General features: G+C 41.4%; 1 long non-coding RNA gene across 3 annotated transcripts in view; it reads right to left on the bottom strand.

Moving 5' to 3' along the window:
- Nucleotides 1–24,257, bottom strand: part of LOC102902559 — a 79,973-nt gene that overhangs the window by 20,603 nt on the left and 35,113 nt on the right. Inside the window, exons 1-3 of one of the 3 annotated variants that reach the window (XR_006598900.1) lie at nt 20,481–20,989; nt 18,802–18,929; nt 11,168–11,294 (exon numbers count right to left, since the gene is read on the bottom strand). This is a non-coding gene — a long non-coding RNA (uncharacterized LOC102902559). Of the gene's footprint in view, nt 1–9,428; nt 11,295–18,801; nt 18,930–20,480; nt 20,990–24,257 lie in introns of those variants that run through there. The other 2 variants (XR_006598901.1, XR_006598899.1) reach the window with 2 other exon arrangements.

Raw genomic sequence — 24,257 nt, 5'->3', positions numbered from 1 at the left:
GCTGTCAGCACGGAGCCCGACGCGGGGCTCGAACTCACGAACCGCGAGATCATGACCTGAGCCGAAGTCGGACGCTCAACCGACTGAGCCAACCAGGCGCCCCAGGAAGAGATCTTATAAACAGCAGATGACATTTATTTATTATGATTTTTATTTGTTGGAAATTAATATATTACCATTTATATTATTACTGAAAAACTGATGAGACACCGCAGAGAATTGCCACAAAGCTCTTCCCCCCACCCCAGCCCACCCCTGGCCCAGCTTCCTCTTTTATTTAACTCTTTTATTAGTGTAATGCATTACATTAATTAATATTCATACAATAGTAACTAAAGTCCACACTTGAAGGTTTGCCCTTTGTGTCTTCCATTTCATGGCTTTGACAAATGCATAATGACACAGATCCGTATTCTTATTATCAAAGTTATTTTCACTGACCTAAAAATTCTCTCTTCTCCACCTAACCACCCACCCCCAGCTCCCCCTAAACTTCAGGCCACTGTCTCCAGTTTTGTCTATTACACACGCACTGGAATCGTACAGCGTGCAGCCTTTCCAGATTGGCTCCCTTCAGTTAGCAATATACTTGCAGTCTTAGTTCATGCCTTTTCGTGTGACTTCATAGCTCGTTTCTTTTAACAATCAAATAATACTGGATTTTATGGATATACTACAGTTCATTTGTCCATTCCCATACTGAAGGATATCTTGGTTGCTCCCAAGTTTTGTCAATTACCAATAAATCTCATTTAAGTATGCATGTGCAGAGTTTCGTGTGGACCTACGTTTCCATGTCATTCGTGCGCATACCAAGGAGCATGTGCGGGATTATGTGGTAAAAGCAGGCTTCATTTTGTAAGAAACTACCATGCAGCCTTCCGAAGTGGTTGTATCGTTTTGTATCATCACCGGCAATGAATGAAGATTTTTGTTGTTCTATATCCTTACATCATTCAGTGTGGTCAGTATTTTGGATTTTATTTATTTTAATAGGAAACAACAGTATCTCATTATTTTTAATTGGGAAACCCCTTATGACATATGACACGGATCATCTGTTCTTACGTTTATTTACCATTTGTATTATCTTCTTTGATGGGTATCTGTTCAGCTCTTTTGCCCAATTTTAAGATTGAGTTCCTTATTTTCTTATCGCTGAATTTTGAAGGCTCTTTGTCTATTTTATTACTAGGCTTTTATCAGATAAGAGCTTTGCAAAGATTTTCTCTCAGTCTGTGGTTTGTCTTTCCGTTTACTTAAGAGTGTCTTTCGCAGAGCCCAAGTTTTTAATTTCAATGAAGTAGAACTTAACAATTTTTCTTTCATGCCTTATCCTTTTGGTGTTGTATCCAAAACCTCATCGTCAAGTCAGAGTCAGATATAGGTTCTCTCCTGTGTTGTCTTCTAGGAGTTCTATAGCTTTGCATTTTACGTTTAGGTATGGGATCCATTATGAGTTGATTTGGGGGAAAGATATAAGGTGTGTGTCGTGTTTCATTTTCATTTTCTTTTCTTTCTTTTTTTTGAATGTGAATGTTGTTCCAGTTTCACTTGCTGAAACAATGATCCTTTCCTCCATTGAATTACTATTGCCTCTTTGTCAAAGATCAGTTGAGTATATTTATCTGGGTCTGTTTCTGGGCTTTCCATTCTGTTCCACTGAACTATGTTTCTATTCTTTTTTTTTAATGCCATACTGTCTTAATTTATAGTAAGTCCTAAAGTCTGATAGTGTCAGTCGTCCAAATATTCTTCTCCATATATATGTGTATGTGTATATGTGTGTGCATATATATGTATATATATATGGGAGAGAGAGAGGGAATCTCAAGCACATATATATGCATGTATACATATATGCATGTATATACATACACATATACATACATGTGTATGTATACACATATACATGTATATACATATAAATATATGTACATATATGTATTCTCCATATATATGCACACACATATATATGGAGAATACATATATGTACATATATATGTGTGTGTGTATATATATATATATATATATATATATATGTGCCATACTGTCTTAATTTATACTAAGTCCTAAAGTCAGATAGTGTCAGTCTTCCAAATATTCTTCTCCATATATATATGTGTATATGTGTGTATATGTGTGTGTGTGTGTATATATATGTATATACACACATATATATGTATGTATATACATATAAATCTATGTACATATATGTATTCTTTTCCATATATACACACACATATATGGAGAAGAATACATTTATGTACATATATGTATATATATATATATATATATGTATATATATATGGGAGAGAGAGAGAGAGAGAGAGAGAGAGAGAGAGAGAGAGAGAATCTCAAGCAGGCTCCATGCTGGGCATGGAGCCCAATCAATGCAGGGTTCAATCCCCTGACCCTGGGATCATGACCTGAGCTGAAATCAAGAGTGGGACACTCAACCGACTGAACCACCCAGGAGCCCCTTCTCCTTTAATATTGTGTCGGATATTCTGGGGGTTTTGCCTCTCTATAGAAACTTTAGAATCGCTTTGTTGGTATTTACAAAAAAGTTTCTGGGAGTTTTCTTTGGACTGCACTGAATCTACAGATTATGCTGGGAAGAACTGACATCTTAACTATATTGAGTCTTCTAGCATTCATGAACATGAAATGCCTCTCCATTATTTCATCTGAGGTTCACAGTTTTCCTCATATAGGTCTTGTAAATATTTTATTACATTTGGACCTAAGCATTTGACTTTTTGGTGTTAATGTAAATAGTGCTGAATTTCATATTTCATATTCCAATTATTCATTGTTGGTGTAGAGAAAACAATTGGCTTTTTAATAAAACTTATTTATCTTTTTAAGGTTTTTATCTGTTTAAGTCATCTCTGCACCCAACTGAAGGTTCAAACTCACGACCCCAGGATCAAGAGCTGTATGCTCTCCCAACTGAGCCAGCCAGGTGCCCCAATAAAATTTGTTTTTAATTTGCCTATAGGACACTCGGAGGGCTACATGAGAAGTGGCCATTTCTATTCGTATCTCAAAAGAACGCCAGTGGAGGATGTGACCAGACGTGATTTCTGGCCGTCTTGGCCAGTGGCTGTGGTCTGGGCAGTATACAGTTAATCAGCACATTAACACTTCAGATTCAAGACTCGATCATAAATTTTCGACAGCCATTATCAGACCCCATCAGGAAAACTATCTGCCTCATCTAACAAAATGCATTTCTTTCTAAGGAGACATCTTCTCATAGAGCAGTTTTTTCCGGGATAAGACGAAGCCTGTGGTCTCGGGATCCCTTCCTCTGTCACTGTACAAACCCCCATGTCTAAATCTGTAGTCTTCCACAAACCCTGGGATGAAAGTCGATAACCTGAGAGCGCTTGAAGAATGCAGTCTCATCATTGGCATATGTAGCCAAAGTGAGATTTATTTCTCTAGCCCATGGGTGTCTGCATTAAGAAGTATGTTCATTCTTCTTACCAGTGTCCTTTCACTAGAGAGAGCGACAGAGACTCCGTCAATAACAGGCTGAGGCTTCTTACTAAGTGGCAACCATTAACCATTTGGCACACAGATGCCAGGGAGTGCGATCTGTAAAGTTAGTGAACAAATCCTTTCAGCACTTGACAATGGATGCCCTCTTCGTGTATCGTATGCACGTTGTGAAGTGTAGGTTTAGGAGGAAATTAAAAAAAAACAAAAAACCTGCACCGTAAAATACAGTAAAAAAACCCAAACAAACAAAAAACAACCAAAATTGATAGGTTATAAACATACCTTTTGACTTATGCTTCCTGCCCACAGCATAATTCCCAGAACGAATGATAAAATCTAGATATTAAAAAAAGGAGGCGATGAGGTTGTTTCCCGAGGCTTTATCATGAGCCTGAGTGTCTTCTGTTACTCTCATTCATACTAATTCTCATTGATGGAATTTCTTTGCATTTCAGAGTATCAGAGAAACGTCCCCAATTATAAGCCAAGAGTTTCTAGGGAGTGGGTTAAGGCTCTAAGATTTATTTTATTTGTATTTATTTGATTGCCTTAAGGGTGGGAATGTGAATATTGAGGTTCTGGTCTAATTTTATTTTTACCTTTACCAAATCTCCTTGGTCGTTTCTGTTTATACCAGTACATTTAATACAGAATATGTAGTTAGAATTATGTTAAGAACTTGGAGATACAAAGGTGAATAAAATAATTTCCCTAACCTCACAGAGTACATAAGCCTAAGAAACATTCATATATAAATACAGCTAGTCAGATCACCAATACATAATTCGCCCCTTCTCCCTCTGACCAATATAATTTTAGGAGCAGAAAGAATTTCAAAAAGGCCCTAATATTCTCTGCAAACATTCACTTATAAGAAATAATATGCTTTTACTCTGTTATCAGTGCACATTCAACTCAAGATCAAAATGGAATTTACTAATTGACAAATTCACAATTTTTAAAAAAAATGCATTCTTCAATCCAAGACATGTTTTCTGTTAGATTTGTTTTAAAAGCCATTGAATTTGACCCAAAAACCTTTCGTACTGATTATGTGTAGGTTGCCATTATGGTAACTTGAGTCGTGTCACTCTCTCTCTTTTTTTTTTTTAACCAGGCAAGAACTTTAAATTTCCTTTCATAATTCTATACACAGCATTTACCTGTTTACCCAGCGGTAATTTTCCTTAGTCAAAAAAATGAAACTTGTCATATATATGCTTTGACCTGATCTGTGGCCCAAATGTACATTTTTATTATCTAGTAAATACATTCACAACATGGACCGAAAAGGAATTGCCCACATCCCTCAGTTTTGTTTAATACTGATTTAGCCGCCTCCAGAGTTTAACCCAAATATCTCATGCCTGACTACACTTAAGGCAAAGTTCCGTAGATCTCATGCAATCAAATATCCATATCCATCCAGTCAACTCTAATCAGGATGGAATCATGCTATTAAGATGTGGTTGCCAGAGACCCATCTTTGTAATAAAGGAACAGACAGAAGGAATGTGGGAAATATACAACTAGAAAGTCATCAAAGTCATTTCCCAGTGTGGAAGGTGAGCGGATCTTCCATTTTTCCCAGGAGATTCCAGTCTTAAGCAAATTTTTTCTCATGCAATTAACCAGCAGTGTCCTCTTTTACTCTTAAAGACAACGTGTTGGCTTGCACAAAGAATTATTTGATATGCTTAGACTTTACTTTTTAAACTCACGCATCATTTTGGCTATGATTATGGTGTCTGGCCATAAACTGAGATTGCTTCTAAGATTTAGTTTATCAAGTGCATAAGGAACGCTTATAAATGTGGACAAGCAGGTTAAACTTTAGATGATTGGCAAAAGCAGGAACGCACGCCACCCCAAAATATCTACATGTGAGTTGAAATACATAATTTATCCAGTTCTTTACAACATTTAGAACTTATGGTCAGCTAGATAAAGCACTGTAATCTAACACAGTACTTGTCACAGATTTTTTTGTGTTTTTTTTTTTTTTTTTTTTAGATCTCAGGGGGGCCCCTGGGTGGCTTAGTCAGTTAAGCGATCGACTTCAGCTCAGGTCATGATCTCACAGTTCGTGAGTTCGAGCCCCGCATCGGGCTCTGTGCTGACAGCTTAGAGCCTGGAGCCTGCTTTGAATTCTGTGTCTCCCTCTCTCTCTCTCTCTCTCTCTCTCTCTCTCTATTCCTCCCCCGCTCATACTCTCTCTCTCTCCTTCAAAAATAAAGAAAATAAAAATAAAAACATTAGATTTCAGGGGGCTATGTTGACTTTCTAAGATATATTTTCAAGATTTTTTCTTTTTTTTCTTTCTTTTTTTTTTTATCACGGCTGTGGCTAATTTTAAAACAGCTTTCCTCTGAATGCAGAGACTGACCATGATATTCAGAGAAATGGAGACTGGAGGTGAGGCTTTCCAGGGAAGGATCAGTCAGTTTTAGGAATAAACGGAATTTTATCCTGTTCGTTACTGTTGTTTAAGTCTAGCACACCCTGATAAAACAGTGGATAAAACAAAGGAAGTATTAGTTATGCATATGAAATAATCAGTTTGGGTATTCACATGTTAGGCACAAGGAAAAGGAGGAAAGAATCTGGACCTGATGTCTTCCAAGCAGGTACTTGCTAGGAAATTGTTTTGCCAACTTTGAAAGAGGTGTTGGCAGCTTTTTAATGGGTGCTAAGTATAGAAGTCTGAGTTCTGAATGTTATTATTGGTAAAGACTTGGACCACGAAGACTATGAAACTCACAGACAAAAATGTGTCTCCCTGACCACGGAAGTGTATACATTCCACTGTGGTTTCCTTTCCCTCCCACCCTCTGTCTCCAGAGAGAACCAGATATGCAAATCGGAACCAAAATATAAACAAAGATAATGAAGATGCTCAGAAGAAAAGAAGTTTATGAACTCCATACTCAGTGGCAGCAGGCTACAAAAGAGTGTAGCTGTCCTTCTAGAAAACAAAAATTAATTTGCTTTGGCCAAATTAAAATTAATTAAAATTATGCAATGTTGCCCTTGTGTTAATTTTAACAGTGAGGTTGTTGTGATTTAAGGCTACAATTAGTTCTAGTGTTTGAAAGAGAAGCTCTGTAATCGAGACAGGACATTTTAATAATCCCGGTTATAAACATTTAATACATCATCTTTAGGGACTCACAAACACATTGTAATTAACTTTTACAACTGAAATAAATCAGATTGCATTAGCATATTGCAAAGGAAAAAATCATTTGCATGATTGAAAACAGCTTCAGAAAATTATGTATAACAGGCTTCATGCAAACACCAGCACAACTTTTACCAGGTTTCTTGAATGGGGATTATTTTTAACAAGTACAGTTTAGGAGTCCTCAGCTAATTATAGCTCTTGCCATACAAGGAAATATCCAGGTTCTCAAGAAGTAGCGAAAGTCATTCTGTGGTCAGTAGGACCACGTCCAGGCTTACTGTAAACTCATTGGACAGCATTCACATGAAAACATAGTGTGTAGTTCTCTGTAGCTACTTCTACGCTCTGGGCAAGTATTTTGGTCAGGAGAAAATGCTTTCTATTTATGTGTTATCCACGTTTCTAGTCCTAAAACCATTAGCGGGAAGTGTTCCTCTGTCCAGCACCTGGCCGGCATCATAGAATGTCAACCCCTTCTTGATGGAGATTTCATTGAGAATATGGCGGTCTGCATGTTCACTGCGGGATGAATAAAATGAATTAAGGTCTTACTAAATATGAGCTATCATTCTTGCCAAAAAGTTTTCAGGTCAAGTGGACCAGTTGTTGTTTTTTTCTTTTTAATTTAAGTTTATTTATTTATTTTGAGAGAGGGAGAGAGCGTGAGAGAGGGCACGAGTAGGGTAGGGGGAGACAGAGAGGGAGAAAGAATCCCAAGCAGGCTGGATGCTGTCAGTGCAGAGCACAACATGGGGCTCAAACTCAAGAACTGTGAGGTCATGACCGAAGCCAAAATCAAGAGTTGGCCACTTAACTGACTGAGCCACCCAGGCGCCAAGAGGACCGGTTTGATACACTATTGATCCTTTGGTTCTGGTCACTCATTTTGCCTATGAGTGATCACTGGTGGCGGGGTAGGTGTTAAAAGCACAGAATCTGTAGTCATATTTCCTGAGTTTAAAACCTCATTCCAACACTTACTCTGTGACATTGGGTTCTATGCCTCATGTTCTCTTTCTGTAAAATGAAGATAATAAAGTGGGTATTGAAAGTGTTCTTTGAGGATTAAATGACATAATGGATGCCATTTATCTTAGAATGATGTCTGAAACATAGTAAGCACTCAATAAATATTCATGACTATCACTGTAATTTTTAATTTTGTGGACTATCCTTAGGTCAATGCATAAAAGAAGAAAAGAATCAGTTCATTGCTGTCTGGAAGCTAGAGACTCTCCAGAACTGAATTTACCCAGGGCTCTTCACAAATACACAATGTGGCCCCCACCCTTCCATTCATTTAGTGGATTAATATTGTGCCTCTACTATGTGCAAAACGTTAGATTTACAAGAGAGGACATGTGTGAGACTTTGGCACTGAGGCCAGGGTAGGAAAAGCGAAACCTGGAGTCAATCAAAGGGTCAGAAGCCTTATCAAGTTATGAAATCAGAGTGAGAGGGATAGCCAAGTTCAGATTCCAGGTGTGAGGCAAAGCAGCTACAGCCCCCACCTTCCACCCCTCAGCCCACACCTCACATACCCAAAAAGAGAAGAGAAAACAACTAGTCAACTCCCAAGTAGAACAGAAAAAAACAAGTCGTTTATGGATCACTCTTTGGTCCAAAGTAAAGAATAGGACAAGGCATGTTGGTGAGGACATGAGTTGCATTTAGGCTCTGATCCCAGGACAATCCTAAAAATAGTCTTTTCTCCCGGCTAGATCATATGAATGATCAACACTGAAATGAGGATAACACGATTTCGGAAGGAGTTGAACCTTGGGTGGAGACTGTGTAAAGGTAGGTTAGAGCTGGTCTCTGTAAAACCAAATCAGACAGAGAGAGTTGAATTTCTGTTAGGTAGAATCTGACAAAAGACAGGGTAGTGGTTTCCCTTCAAGTTCAGTATTTCTTTTCGGATTTCTATTCCATCTGGATTCTAGAAATAGACAATGAATGAACTGGAAATACAATTTACTCTTAAAAGTTCGTCCCCATATGGGTCTTTGTGTTGAAGGAAAAGGAAGGGTTCCATATTCTGCCCCACTTGGAGGGGTAGTGCCTGGACTCTTCAAATGGGAAACTTCTCATTTCTCCTGAGGCTACAGTTTATTGACTTAAAAGAGCAGGAGTTTAATTAACAGAAGAAATGAAGCCTATTGCATAATTAATTAGACATTTACCTGAAATCAATAATCTAATTGCCACACCTACATAGGGGATAATTTTCATTCTATTGAAAGCGATTTATTTATATCTATGTGTTAACAAGGTGATTGGTGGTTTGTTTAAGAGACTAACCCCATCTGCAAAGTGATAATTTATTGAACAATCAATTAATCTTTTTACTATCGCAAATGTAAACAAGCAATGAAGAGCCACACCGTGTCTGCCTTTGAAAGGTCAGATTTGGGAGACTTCATCTTGCGTTCTCCCTCTCAGTCACCATTAAGATATGAGCGATGAGTAAGGTTTTACTTTAACTATCCCTTTGGACTTGTTACTTTCATGGGGAGTCAATAACATGCACAATATTTGTAAATACATAAATCACCAATTTAAACCTGTATCCTGTCAGGGTGCCTGGGTAGCTCAGTCGGTCGAGTGTCCGACTTCGGCTCAGGTCATGATCTCACAGTTCATGAGTTCAAGCCCCGCATCGGGCTCTGTGCTGATGGCTCAGAGCCTGGAGCCTGCTTCGGATTCTGTGTCCCCCCCCCCTTTCTCTCCGCCCACCCCTGTTTGTGCTCTGTCTCTCTTTCAAAAAATGAATAAACATAAAAAAAAATTAAACCTGTATCCTGTCTTTACAATAGGTTCCTAATCTAAATTGTGTTTCCCTTTTTAGAGATACACATCACTCTGTCCCAATATACCCAGCTCTATATATACCCTCTGGGCTTTTAATCCAACATGTGAAGAATTGTTTCATGTCCAGGAGAATGAATTATAACCTTTATCTAGGAATATGGGTCCATGTCAAAAAGCTGTAAAGCTGAGGTTGAATTACTATCCCACAGTCTACATGCTTGTCCAAAGTCTATTTTGCTCTTTTCCCTCAGCACAACTGAGTCTGAAGTTTCCCAAGTCTTCAGGCACTTCCTGTTTTATGACTGTTCTCAAAGCATTTCATTTCTTAAAATATTGTCATAGCTTAGTTTGAATTCTCTTGCATCTATCTTCAATCTTGACTTTCAGAAACCATAACATTTATACCAAGATACTCCAACTCACTAGAAACAGAACCATAATAATTATGGTATCAGCCTGTGTAGGTGGGAGGAACAATTCAACGTGTCCACAAAAATGTCTAAGACTTGATCTCTGAAGGCCCTTACAAACGTCATTCGACGGAAGAGTATGTGCTGGAGGGCGACCAGGGAGGTGGTCTTGGAGAAACACGGTATATACCAAGCTGATTACGTGAAAAGAAGTTTCTAGGTCTCAGGCCAGGGTTTTAAGTTGGGATTCTAGCACAGTGATTCATCATCGAGGGCTCCAGGGCAAGGGGTCCATGAAAATGGATGGACAAAATTGGATGGATGCATCTTTACTTTCACCAATTTCTAACTGAAATGCAGCATTCCCTTTCATTATGGATGTGGATAAAACATGGTAACAGTATTAAGAATACGTATGATTTTGCACCAAGGGATGGATACAATTCTATTACACTAAATATGCCACAGATCCATCACAGTGTCATGTTTGTTCCATACATCTTTAACAGGATGATAGGTATGAGACCTGTCACTGGATCTTGTTATTTACTACGTTAATAAAGAAGCACATATGATATTATGATACTATGAGTTGGTCTTATCAGCATTTTAATGATTGTATTTTATTTTTTTTTAATTTTTTATTATGTTTTATTTCTTTTTGAGAGGGGGGGGGAGGGGCAGAGAGAGACACACACACACACACAGAATCCGAAGCAGGCTCCAGGCTCTGAGCTGTCAGCACGGAGCCCGACGTGGGGCTCGAACTCACGAACCGTGAGATCGTGACCCGAGCCGAAGTCGGATGCTTCACCAACTGAGCCACCCAGGCACCCCTTTAATGGCTGTCTTTTAAAGTGCATTTTACATTATTGACTTAAAATCATTTTTTCTAAGACAGGTTCAGAGGCTTCATCAGATCTCTGAGAGAATCCAAGGGGCTTGGAATCTTTGGAAAGATCCTTGCCGTCTATGTGGAAAGAGCATAGGACAGTGCTGACCCTTCCTGGACAGGGCACGAGGCACACTTGCTTCCAGATGACAGACCCATTCCCCCGAGCGTGGGCTCCGACTCAGAAACCTTCCAATCAAAGCACTATTACCAACGACGAGTGCAACTATTACCAAATGATGTTTGCTTGAAGTCTTTTATGCCTACGGGAACCCTCTGAGGTGAATTTTTCTGCAAACGAGGATTGTAACAATAGTTATCATTTACGGAGGACTGGGTATTTTACATATTTTATCTCACCAAAACGTGTCCCAATCCCATGAGTTGGGTGTTACTTGATATGAAGAGTAGCTTAGAAGGTGGCAGAGACAATTTTCCCAAATCTTGGCTCCTTCCAGGATTCGCACACCAACAACGGCATCTTTTTCTTGAGAAAGAGAGAGAGAGAGAGAGAGAGAGAGAGAGTAAGGATACCAACATTCATGGAACCTGTTGTAGCCCACAGATACTAACATAAAGTCAACATTTTATCAGTATTGTAATACGTGGCACTTAACACTCAAGCTTCCACGTGGTCTTGTCTGGTAGTTATTGGCTGCTCCATTTCGGCTGTTGAAAACAGAAGATTAAGAGGGAAAACCCAAGAACAAAGTGGAGAGGGAAAGACGGGTTCTAAGCAGGATCGTTTCAATGACTGTTACCCCCATGCAGTGTAGAAAATGTCAGCATGTCTCGAGTCCCTCTTTTGAGGTAGGGCTTTTGTGCTAGGCACAGAGGCACCAGGGAGCTGAAGAAGCCAGCCCCTGTCTCCAACGGGCTTCACAAGTTGGGGAGAGACTGCTATAAAAGCTGTACCCAAAATAAAAGGTAAAATGGTAACTCTAGCTGACGTTTATCAAGGACTGCCATATGTCAAATACTTTTCGAAGTGATTTACAGGCACTAAGTCATTTAATCCTCGAAGTAACTCCAAGAGCTGAGGGCTACCATTATTTCCTTCATCGTACAAACGAGGAGACGAAGCCAAAGAGAGATTAAGCCAGTTGCCCAAAGACACACAGCATGTAGTGAGAGAACTGGGATTTTGACCAGAGGACCTGCGCTAAACCCCTGTCGCTCAGAATAAACCAAACGTTGTGAGTGCAGCGGCATCAGTGATGAAAGAAAGACGGATTCTGATTGAAAACCACAGGTCACCTTACCAAGCTGTGTGTGATATGCATTTGAACACTTATTTGACTTATTTGACTCAATAGATATTCCCTGAGTCCCTACTATGATAGTATTAGCTTCTTCTAAGCGATGCACCAGCTCTGCTGTTCCAGAGATGTTTTTAACCATTTCTCACCTGACCAGTGGAAGCAAAGTGATGATGGGGAGAACCAGGGGGCCATTGAAATGTTATGTAAATAGTAACAATTTCGTGTACACTTTCTATCAAAAAAGTGGCTTTACAGGCCAAAGCAATTTTTTTTCCAGGCCAAAGCCATTTTAAAAAAGGAGAGTATCGCCCAGGAGGAAAAATCCCAAAGAGTTTGGAAGGTATTTAAATGTGTTCACTGTGGGATTTGCTCCCACATTCGTATACATGAACCGTTATACGTATTTTTAAAACTTTAGAGATGCATTTTGCATGAAGAGAGATCACTGCATGATTGGTTTTTTTTTTTTTTTTTCACATTTTCAGGACTCCTACTTTATGTTGTACTTGGAGGTGAGAGAACACTTATGTCCAATATAATGCTCTGTCTTTTCATTTATTTCCAATAAAAGATTTATTTTCTTGAGAAGTCGTTTCTCTCCTCAACCAGGGAGGGTTTCCTTCTTATTATTTAATTTTTTTCACTTATTTTATATTTGTTTTGAACATAGTGTAAAGCGTTCAAATAATTTCGGCCATGGAAATGCCTGTTCAAGATGAATGTCCTTCGTTTCTCCGTTGGGTTTCTGAAATGACTTATTTGGACTCTGTTGTTGCTATTATCCAACTTACGATTTTTTTTTTCTCCTAAGAGTACACTTGATAGGATGCCGTACTAGTGGGAAAAGGCTACTTTTCTCTTTTGAAGTTTTTATCTTGATTCAAATTAGTTAACATACAGTGTTATGTTCGTTTCAGCTGTATAACAGAGTGATTCAATAATTACAGGCATCGCCCAGCGCTCATCGTGACTAGTGTCCTCCTGAACCCGAACCTGTTTCACCCATCCCCCTACCACCTCCCCTTGGGTAACCATCAGTTTGTTCTCCATTATTAGGAGTCTGATTCTTGATTTGTCTCTCTCTTATTTTTTTCCCCTTTGCTTGCTTGTTTTGTTTCTTATAAAAGGCAATTTTTTTCTTTTTTTGGTGAAAGATTGTACTTTGAAAAAAATCATGAACAGATCTCGATTTAAATAGGGAACATATTCATGTTCACGATTTAGGAGGTACGGAATGACGAACAAATTCTCTTAACCCACCTTGTCCGTTATGCACCTAGTTACCTTCTCAGAGGCAAACATGTAACTAGCTTAGATAGTATTCCAGAGATATTCCAGTAAAGTACAACTATATACATGTAAAAGGTGAATTTTCTGACTCAGAGTTGGTTAAGAGCTCAGATGAGCCCTTTAGGAGTCTATGTCTAGGGTATGCATCAGACTAAGAACTATCACAATCAATTTTAATTTTCAGGATATAACAGAGTTTACCCCTAACTGAATCAAAACCTTTTTCTGGACTGTGGTGGAAGGGAACCCTCCAAGTTCTCAGGGTTGAGGTCGTAACAGCGAGTCAGACATAGGCCAGGTAAGGGTTGGAGCCATCACCGGGAGATGGCAAGCCAGGCCAGAACAAATACCAGATTGGCAGTGACTCTGAAATTCGAGTTCAGAAAAACTGATGAGATAAAAGCAAGATGAGGGAAACTGTAATTCATACATCAGAAGCCCAAACAAATCAGGATTTTGGAAGAATGAAGCCTCTTTTCAAAAGCCACAGACCAGCCCAAGAGAATGTCTCTCTGGAAGGATACCGAGATCTTTGTATTAAAGACTCCCACCATGCCTACTTACTTTTGCAATCAAACTTTGGTTTAAGAGTGTAATTCTTTCCAGAAACATGCTTGCAATCCAAAGCACTTGTATATCAAAGCGAATTTCAAGAACTGTTGGTTCAGTCGTGATCATGTGATGTTCGGTGTCAGGTACCCCACTGCCATCGCAAGCCAACACTCGTTTATCAAGTTAAATGTCTGTTCCTCTTGCGGAACCCTCGCAGAACAAGTTACTCGCAACCCAAGGGCTTACTCTCCTTCGAACACTCCATAACCGATCAGGGCTCGCCACATCCTCCCCGGAAATAAACCCTGCAGTTTTCTTTGACTCCACGAAAGTGGACAAAAGCTGGGCTCCTGATGTCAGAGGGGCTGGGGTGGGAAGGTTCAAGGCGAGGGGGACCCCACGGCGGGTGGACCTTGCTGCGTTTTATTATTAGAAAGAGACCGGTTCCGCGGTGGTTTCTCCTAAAACAGAATTTTCTCTTCACCCCGCAAACTGCCCCTGATAGTTTGTTTCTAATAGTTTGCCCATGATCAATTCTCTCTGGCCTTCCCCCCCGGTTGTCTTCAGGTCTTTAACCCTTTGCTGGTTTTGCTTCCTTTTCTCTGTGCTTTCCTTTTATTTCATTGGACTTTAACCAGCCATACACAAACATCCCAGCTAATCTTTCCAAATTAGCACAGCACCAGCTCTGGAGGTTCTCATTAGATGTGCAGCTGAGATGTATCAGATCTCATTTGCCTAATATGGAGCCTAACTTTGGGCACCTGGCCCTTGCAGTAGGGGGTAAGGAAAAATAGGAACGGGTCTTTTGTCACTGCTATGCAGACTCACTAATTTGCTCCGCCTAATAAAATTACAAATGAATACAGCTTTATTCACATTGCCTTTATAGGTTATAATAACCTTGGTACCCCATAACCTCCTGCTAGCTGAATTAATCAGATCATATTAATATTTCTTCTTACTTTCTTTTAACTGGTTCTTCTCTTAATTAAAGGGGCCAAAGACGTAAACAGGGTAGGTGACTAGAAACATGGCGTCAGGTTATAAACAAGGCTCATTAAAAAGATGGATGTGCAGGCCGACTGCAAAAATTGCTTACTTTGCAAGTGTACATTTTGTAATTTCCTGACGACTAAAAGAACTAATGCCAGATCCCACCCCCCTCCCTTTCGCACATGTATAAAAGATGATAATTTTTGAATACCGGGGTGGGAATGGCAAAACCGAGGAACCTATTCATCAACCAGAATAAGGTCTTTCACATTATAAGACTCTGAGCTCCTTCCCCACAAGCCTACAAATGTGAAATATATTCAGAAGTGGAGAAGGAAAAGGAAAAAAAAAAAACCACAGGAAATGATTTAAAAAGGAAAAAAGAAAGATGAGGAACTTTTAAGAGAGAACGTTACACATATTACACCGCAGTTAAATTTGAAAGAGAAAACGAGGGTCTTCTTAAAAGAGGAGTAAATCTTTTGAACTTGCCCCTGTTCAAGAAGGTGGGGGCGACTCACACACGTGTTTGCCTGCACACGCAGGGCAACCGAGAGCTTCATCTTTATGCATGAGAGCAAGAATCATTAAAGTGGACGGTCTACACTAGCAAGCTCGCGGGAAGTTGTAACTACAAAACAGAGCTGGAAACGGTACGGTGTGGGAAATTTAACTCGGGCGTGTTTTCCATTGTTGTAAATGCTTTGCGTCCACTCGTACGTTGACACGATGGTGTGCCTACGCCACGATGATGAATAGGTTTAGAGGCGTGGAATCGATAGGCGTCTTACAGGTGGATTCTAGAAGCCACGTGTTTACATCTGATGCATTCGTAATAGCTACATATTTATGTTTATAATTCGTGCTTTTATTTGTACGCTCCCACACATACAGATGCTCCTCCGGTCCCAGTTCTGGTGTTTTGAAACTTTTGCCCCCATTCGCATCCCCAAGCAAGAAGACGCCTGCATTCTTATCCTGGCGGCAATTACTAGCAAAACCCAAGCTCTGATTTCCTGTCCTTCCATCTCCCTTCTCAACGAGAGAGAAAGTCGTTCTGACAGGATGATGCACAGCGAGACCAGGCAAGACCTCACTTCTTCATGAATAAATTAGAGATGAAAGTTTAACTGATCCCCTTGCATTTTTATGGAAGGACCTCATCCTAATTTACCTAAATGCTTTGAGTAAAAGGAAAGAAAATGTAAGAGGCCAAGGTGGAAAGGTTAAAATCTGCGTTTAAAGGGAGGGTTTTTTTTTTTCAACACACCACAACACACGGATGCCGGATGCCAGCAACTGTTCTAATGATTCCTTACTCAAACATGTAAGGGGAAAACCAAAGAAAGGAAGAATTTTCTTCCTCTGCCAGTATTGCTTCTTAGAATGAAATGCTGCAGGTGTGACCAACGATTCTTGGTTCAAGGAATTCCTCACAGATAGATGTTCTATACATATACACGTGTGTGTGTGTGTGTGTGTGGATTATATATATAGCAAACACAGGAGTGGAGACTGAACAATCTGTATTTAAGGTATTATTTTCCTCAATGGAGCTCAAACTCTGTGGAAATGGCATTTGTTTTTCATCAAACACTTCTAGGATATGCTTCAGCGAGTGACCTATTTCAGCATTTTCTCCACTGATGCATTTTTAGTACTAGGCAGGCAGGCCAGGAGATGGGGTGCGGGGCCCAAGTATCAGGTTTTCCCATATAGGATCAGACCAGTTGGGCAAATGGTTTTGGAATCCCGCCTCTGGCATTGGCCATTACCTGATGCTTCAGAAGCCAGCAATGAATTTGCATGACCCCAGCCCTTGAGATGTCCCCTGTGGAAAAATAGGAAATTGGCGAGTAGGATCATTTCACGGATGTGCTGAAGTTGTCATTCTTAGAAATCTGTGGCTTCAGCTCTGTGCCTGGGAAGTTCACCTGCAAATGCATTTTGAGCGGTTCCCATCTGCAAATTGCTGGTTTTATAGGGAGAGGAGGAAGCCTGAGAGTCCATTCTTACTCTCCCTTGCCTTTGGCTATTGAAAAGGTTGCTAAATACCACGTCCTGATAATATGGGGGTTGGATGTGCAAGCTCGTCAGACATGACTGAAACAGCGAGAAATAATACGGTTTCGAAAGGGTCCGAGAAGAAAATTAAATCACTCCGATCCACTGGTTTTTGTTTTGTTTTGTTTTGTTTTGTTTTAATGGCAGTTTAGCATGCAGTTATTAAATGGTAGAGAAAAAGGAAAAAGAAAAGAGAAAATGGAAGCAAATCTATCCATGTCATGATTCCACTATGCCCTGAAAACTTTAAGGATGCTTGAGGTTGTGTATGTGTGCTGTAGGTTTTAAATTACGTCTCCCTGGCATACAATCATTGTGACGTCTCGTCGCGCTTTGTCCTAATAAGGTAGACTTTCAAATCTTGTCCGTGGCCGGTCACAGACACATTTTGAATGGAGCCTTTTTAATTGTAAGTTTTTCATAACTGTTACATCCCTTGCAAAAATAAATAAACCTCAGGGATAAGACAGACTGTTTTCATCCCCGTTCCACAGGATCCCGTATTTTAATAAGCATTCTAAGCTAGTAATAACCAAAAGCTGGGTGACTAGAGATCCTTATTTCATATCCTGGTGGGTTGTTTTCTTTTGTTTGTTTTTTGTTTTTTGTGGGTTTTTTTTTTTTTTTTTTGCTAAAATGACCAAAGCTTCTGCAATATTCACCATGATCGCCATTAAAAATGTTGACATCTTAATTAGCGTGGGGGGGGGGGGGGATGTTGGAGACCATTTTCACCAAACAGAAGCACAGCCTTTTCAAAGAGTCCCACAGACTGGTTATGTATATTTTTTGAACGTTAAAAGTCTTTTTTTTTTTTTCCCTCCCCCCCCCATCCTCTTTTGATTATTTCTCTGGAATGAATGTCTGTTTCCCTTTCACCATTTGCCATTACAGGAGTATAATTTCATGATCCCTTTCTTCTTCATGCAACTTCCTCTAAACAAAAGGACACAATAAATAAACACAGGAGATAAGACAGTTCCCCCCCCACCCCCACCTCCCAACCCCCTTCCCTTGAATGTCTTGAGCAGCCGGAACCACTTGAGTCCTTCAAATATTGTCCTGAATTAGTATGCACGCTGATGCAGTGAGGCTAGAGTGTATGATAATAATGCACACCAAATGGGGTCCCAACTGTAATATGTGTATTGATATATATTTTTTCGAGTTCTTTTGGCAAACCTATCTTGCTGACTGTACTGATGAAGGTTGCAAGTAATTGTGTACGCGTTTCTGTGAAAGATAAATGACCTTCCTTCCCAAGGACGCTTGGCCAGGCCTTAATCCTGAGCGTGTGTGTGCGCGCGCGCGTGTAACTGTTTTTTGAAGGCCTGACAAGGCATTTTGATCCTTTCCTCATTTTGAGGCCTACCCACGGCCTCCTCCGTGGCCCCCCTCTCTGAAACGTTATTATTCTGTCGTGAGCCCTTCTCTGGCCAGGATGTTACTTCATTTCCACCTTTTGTCTCAGCCTGAATGTGAATGATGTTCTTTCGGCAATATACGGCCGTTTAAACTCCCCGTTGCTGCCTTACATAAATATACAACACCCGTCTTGCCCTATAACTCACTTTAGGCCTGGAAAAATAGTGACTTCCTTTATTGGTCAGATTCTCCCACAATTCCCAACAGCTGTATGTTCTCACCTTTGAGGATCCACACCGTCCAATTTGTATTTGTCTCAGCACTAGGGCTGTGGATTGCCAATAAAAACGAGTCCCATTTTTATAACCCCTGAGAACACCGGGGCCGGCTTTCCAGAGACACGGATACCCCCGCCCACCCCCTCACCCCCAAAAAACAAACAAACCAAACCTCCCCACAACTTACAAAAAGTGGTCTTTTTGTCTCAAGGACAGATGGCCTTCGAAGCGAGTGAGTCGGGGGTTCAGTAAGGCATGAAACGTGGTCCCTGGGCCCATTCATTTTCCTCAAGAAAATCCGTGTTTATTTGCCTCCTTAAGAGAACAAATGGGGTGACAGGGCATATCATCATTAAAGTGACGCATGCTCCTCGGTATATGCGATATCCATATATGCAAGAGAGTGTCTAAAAGGAATACCAAAATTCACATTCCATCAGTTCCTCCACCTCTGCTAAGAAATTCAGTTACATCCCTGTGCCTCTGAATTGAGAGGGATTTTTAAATGAGTGGATTATATCGGATTTATGTATTTAGTTATTTGTTTGTTTTTAAAGCTTATTTATTTTGAGTTTTTCTCTCTTTCTTCTTTCTTTCTTTCTTTCTTTCTTTCTTTCTTTCTTTTTCTTTCATGAGAGAGAGAGAGAGAGAATACAAGCAGGGGAGGGGCACAGAGAGGGAGGGAGACACAGAATCTGAAGCAGGGTAGGTTCCGAGCTGTCAGCGCAGAGCCCAAAGTGGAGCTTGAACTCACGAACCATGAGATCATGACCTGAGCTGAAGTCTCACTCTTGACTGAGCCACCTGGGTGCCCTTTGAATTTATTTATTAAAGGAGATGATGTAGGAAAAAAAGTTGCTTTCAGAATGGAAATCACTACACAGTCAAAAGGTGGTAGTATAATGGCTAAAAGCGCTTTATTTAGTTATGGATGCTCATGGGTTGTGGAATTGAGCTCCGTTTCTGCTTAAGAACTGGAGAATTTGGAACAACTTCCTCAGTTGCTACATCTGTCAAATGGGGGCTCACTACCTCTCTGTCCTGTTTTGTGCATTAAAAAAACAAAACAAAACTGCATGAGTAAAGTCCAAAGTGCTCTACAAATGGAAGATCACATTTTTTTTTGTCCTCTGTAATAAAGTTGTGGCTAATATATACAACTTTTATTCTTTTAATTCATTCATTTATTTATTTTTGAGAGAGAGACAGACAGAACACAAGCAGGGGAGGGGCAGAGAGAGAGGGAGACCCAGAATCGGAAGCAGGCTCCAGGCTCCGAGCTGTCAGCACAGAGCCCAACTCAGGGCACGAACTGATGAACCTTGAGATCATGACCTGAACTAAGTCAGACGAGTAACTGACTGAGCCACCCGGGGGCCCCGTACTACATGCAACTTTGAAATAGCAATGTTCTGGAAAAGCAGGGGCATGCGATGGAGAAAATGAATACCTTGGGCATCCTGGATTCGTGCCACAAAACCACACACTGAAGGGAAAGGGCAAGAATATTAAATACTAACGCGTCAAAGCTGCACTTAAAAAGGACGTAAACTCGAGGAACAGGGAAATTTGCCAGATTAAAGTCAGTGACACCCCTCTATTTTATGACCTCGCAGCTCTCCACAGGGGGAAGAAGGCTGACTGCTGACATACAGCATGTGTTAGCAGAAGGGACTGCCTGCCAGCTCTTTGCCAAGTGCACACCGACAATTGTTTCTGTCGTACGCAAAACTCTGGCTTTGGGAGGTGTTTCCTTCCGTGCTCCCAGCATCACCCCCGAAGCACGACTGATGATCTTGGAAAGGCACCTACCTGTGCTCAACACATTAAACCTGCCCCCCCAAGGCGGCTCCCAAACGGACTCACATGATCTTTTACCCCGAACGCGGCCGAAGAACGCGCAGTCTCTTCATGTCTACACCCACTCCTCGGATGGGTGCGCAGAAGGAGCTTCTTGTAAATTCTCTTCTACGCTCCCACGTCGGACCCAAATCTCCAAAACTGTCCCTCGGAGGAACTGAACATTGTCTTCGGGTCAAACTGGTCCCTTGTCAGTGGGGAAATTTTTCTGCTCTAGGTGAAATGTTACCAAGGACGTTTCCCCCCACGAAGCCCTGGACTCGAGCTGTTTTATTTATCTGACCGATCCGAGGACTGTAAAACATGCTGTTGCACATTGTAACATAAGCCTTTTTTTTTTTTTTCCTAAAGTGTGCCCTGAGTATTTGCAATTGTTATCAGGCCCAGATGTATCCGAGTGTCAGCGAGGAGCTCTGCTAGCTGGCTCAGATATACAGAATGTAATTAATTAGCTCAAAGGCCTCTGCTCCAAGTTTGTAGAAGGAGCGCCTGAGAATAACCATTTGCTCCTCTCCCCTCCTCCCCTCCCCTCCCCCCCCTCCAACATGGTGGCAAAAGGTGAGAATCTATTGTTCGTGATGCCCAAGGTCTGAGAAAGAGCAGATTCATGTTTCGATGGAGATTCCCGCCCCCCCCCCCCACCCCTCCGTGGCAAAAGTTAGCTGGGTGGGGAAAAAAAAGATTAATAAAAGCTGGGAGCGGAAGTGGACGGGTTGAGAGGGTCTCAAAGGGGACAAAGTGGTCCTCGCTGCATTTTAAGATGGTGTGCTGAAAATCCCAAATCACATTATTTTTGCTTTCTTCTCCGCCCGGATTCTCCCTTCGAGACCTTCAACTTTTAGAAACGTGTCCAAGAAGGAACGTTTGCATTTTATAGGCAACGCTTCCCAACCTGTGCCCCGTCCAGGGCGCTGTGCTACAGGAAAGGTTCTTAGGTACCAGGAAGAAAGCAAAAAAGGTATGATGCAACCAAGGATGGGCGTATGGTAAGCTGAGCTGCATTCTTAAGAGCACTGATCAGTATATTAGTTTCGGGGCGGGGGGGGGGGGGAAGGCACACCAAACAAAAATAGGGGAGTCATTTACCCAATGCAGTACACATTGGTGAAGGCAGCGTAATTCCTTCCTGACCCTTGCAGGAAATCAGTTTATGCCCTGAAGCATGAAATTTGATTGTAATTATTTTAGCTTGCTCGGCTACATATGTTATTGATGTTCTTTCCTAAAAATCACCAGCCTTTTAGAAACCCTGCCACAGTACTTGACTCCATGACCTGTAAGGTATACATAATAGAAAATAAGCCATGCAGGGTTTCTCTATTGATTGTTCCACAGAAACTCTCTCTTCCTAAAGAGCAAAGCCCCAGTGTTCTTAGAATAGTTGTATATAAAAACAAGACTCTATTTACAAACGTCTACATGCTTCTAAAAGGTGCAAAGTCCGTATGAGTTAACCAACTGCCTAGAAATCTCATGCATTCTGAGAAAATCCAAAGTTCCATAGAGACTTTGCCCTTAGCTTAGAAAACATTGTGTCCTATTGGGGGCTGGGGGGGGGGTGTTTGTTTTGTTTTTACAATTAGAGTGAAGTGACAAGTTGGGACAATTATCCAGATGACAGAGGTCTCTGAGTGTGTTACTGAAAATACACACTGAGGTGAAGATCCCATGAAGTTACATGTATTTATCAAAGTTTTTTTTTTAATGTTTTAATGTTTATTTTTGAGAGAGAGAGAGAGAGAGAGAGCGAGCACGAGTGAGGGAGGGGCTGAGAACGGAGGGAGACACAGCATCTGAAGCAGGCTCCAGGCCCTGAGCTGTCAGCCCAGAGCTGGACATGGGGCTCGAACCCACAAAATCATGACCCCAGCCAAAGTCGGACGCTGAACTGACTGTATTTATCAAAGTTTTCAAATAACTTTCCAATTCCTCACTTTGCCTTCCTGCTGAATAAATGAGTGAAGATGTTAGTGTTGTAAATAAATAATAAATCAGTCAGATAAGCCAGGCAAAATCAGATTACAACCTCCTGAATCCCAAACTAGAGACTTGTGGTATTTATGGGTTTGGTTGCAGACCTACTCTCCTTCCCCACCTGATTCTCTTATCTTAGGAAAATCAAAGACTTTGCCTGGAAAGCAGAGAAGGCTCGTCTTCATAATACAGAAATACATGCCCATATCTGTACATTTTCCGTTAGTTTGCTCTTTGGAGAAGGCTGCCTTCCAGCCTGAGCACAAAAACCTAACTGAAATAGAATTAATATTTTTTTAATGTTTATTTATTTTTGAGAGAGAGAGAGAAAGAGAGAGAGCACAGGCAGGGGAGGGGCAGAGAGAGAGGGAGACACAGAATCCGAAGCAGACTCCAGGCTCTGAGATGTCAGCACAGAGCCCGATGCAGGGCTGGAACCCACGAACCACAAGACCATGACCTGAGCTGAAGTCAGACGTTTAACCGACTGAGCCACCCAGGCACCCCCGAAATAGAATTAAATCCTGACTACGTCTTGAATCACCATCCAAATGCCCTGCTAGACCAAATTTTACTCAGAATTGTGAATGGCTTCAGCTACCTGTCTTTTTTCCTTTATGCTCTGCTTCCAAATACTTTTTAAAAATTTACTTATTCGGGGGTGCCTGGGTGGCTCAGTCGGTTGGGCATCTGGCTTCGGCTCAGGTCATGATCTCATGGCTCCTGAGTTCGAGGCCCACATCGGGCTCCGTGCTGACAGCTCGGAGCCTGGAGCCTGCTTCCGATTCTGTGTCTCCCTCTCTCTCTGCTCCTTCCCCACTCGTGCTCTGTCTCTCTCTCTCAAAAATAAATAAATGTTAAAAAAAAACTACTTATTTATTGGGGGGGGAGGAGGGGCAGAGAGAGAGGGAGAGAGAGAATCCCAAGCAGGCTCCGCACTGTCAGCACAGAGCCTGACACGAGGCTCGAACTCACAAACCGTGAGATCACGACCTGAGCCGAAACCAAGAGTCAGGAGATCAACGAACTGAGCACCCAGGCGACCCTCTGCTTCCAAATCCTTAATGCCAAAATACTCTGTGGCATGTGCCTGACCACAACTGTGTGATCAGACATGACCAGCTAGCCCCCCGGAATTTCTATCTTACCAAGTAAGAGCAGTATTACAGAAACAGATCACACAATTAATTCTTGATTATCCCGGCAATAAGGACAGAGGGGGGACAGCGAAGAGTGTGAATACCCAGAGAAACAGGACTGCAGAGGCGGCTGGGAAGGATGGGAGGGTTTTCTGAGGAGGGATGTCTGAAACGAGATTGGAAACTCCAGTAGCAACTAAGCAGTCAGGTGGGAGGCGAAACACGTTTCACACCGAAGAAACCTCTCTCTTTCGCCGTGGGATGAATGCACTTGGCTTTGCTTGGCCGTCTGACCTCTTCATTTAGAGGGAAAGTCCGTCTCAGCACATTCGGGACAAGGCATGTGCGTGAAACCCATTCTGCCGGTTGCCAGAGGGGCTGTTGTGATCTCAGGGCATCCCTGTGACTCTCTGTGACGCCACTGTGATTTTTCTGCAGACTTTGCTCCCATGGCCCCTGATTTGGCTCTGGCGAGGCATCAGGAAGCCTCCTGTGCTACCCCAGAGGTGAAACTCAAACCATACCTAATTTCAGGGGCGAAGAGCTCATGATATAAAGAGATAGAGGACTTCACAAGATATCAGAATATTCAAAGAGAGGATGAAAGAGAAATGGCAGATAATGAAGGGACAAGAAAAAAGGAAACCTCTTCCTTTCTAAAGAGGATTCC

This window comes from Felis catus, chromosome B3 (genome assembly GCF_018350175.1).
Source record: "Felis catus isolate Fca126 chromosome B3, F.catus_Fca126_mat1.0, whole genome shotgun sequence".
Taxonomy (NCBI): Eukaryota; Metazoa; Chordata; class Mammalia; order Carnivora; family Felidae; genus Felis; species Felis catus.
The sequence above is the reverse complement of the archived record's forward strand: the minus strand, read 5'-3'. Positions and strand labels throughout refer to the sequence as shown.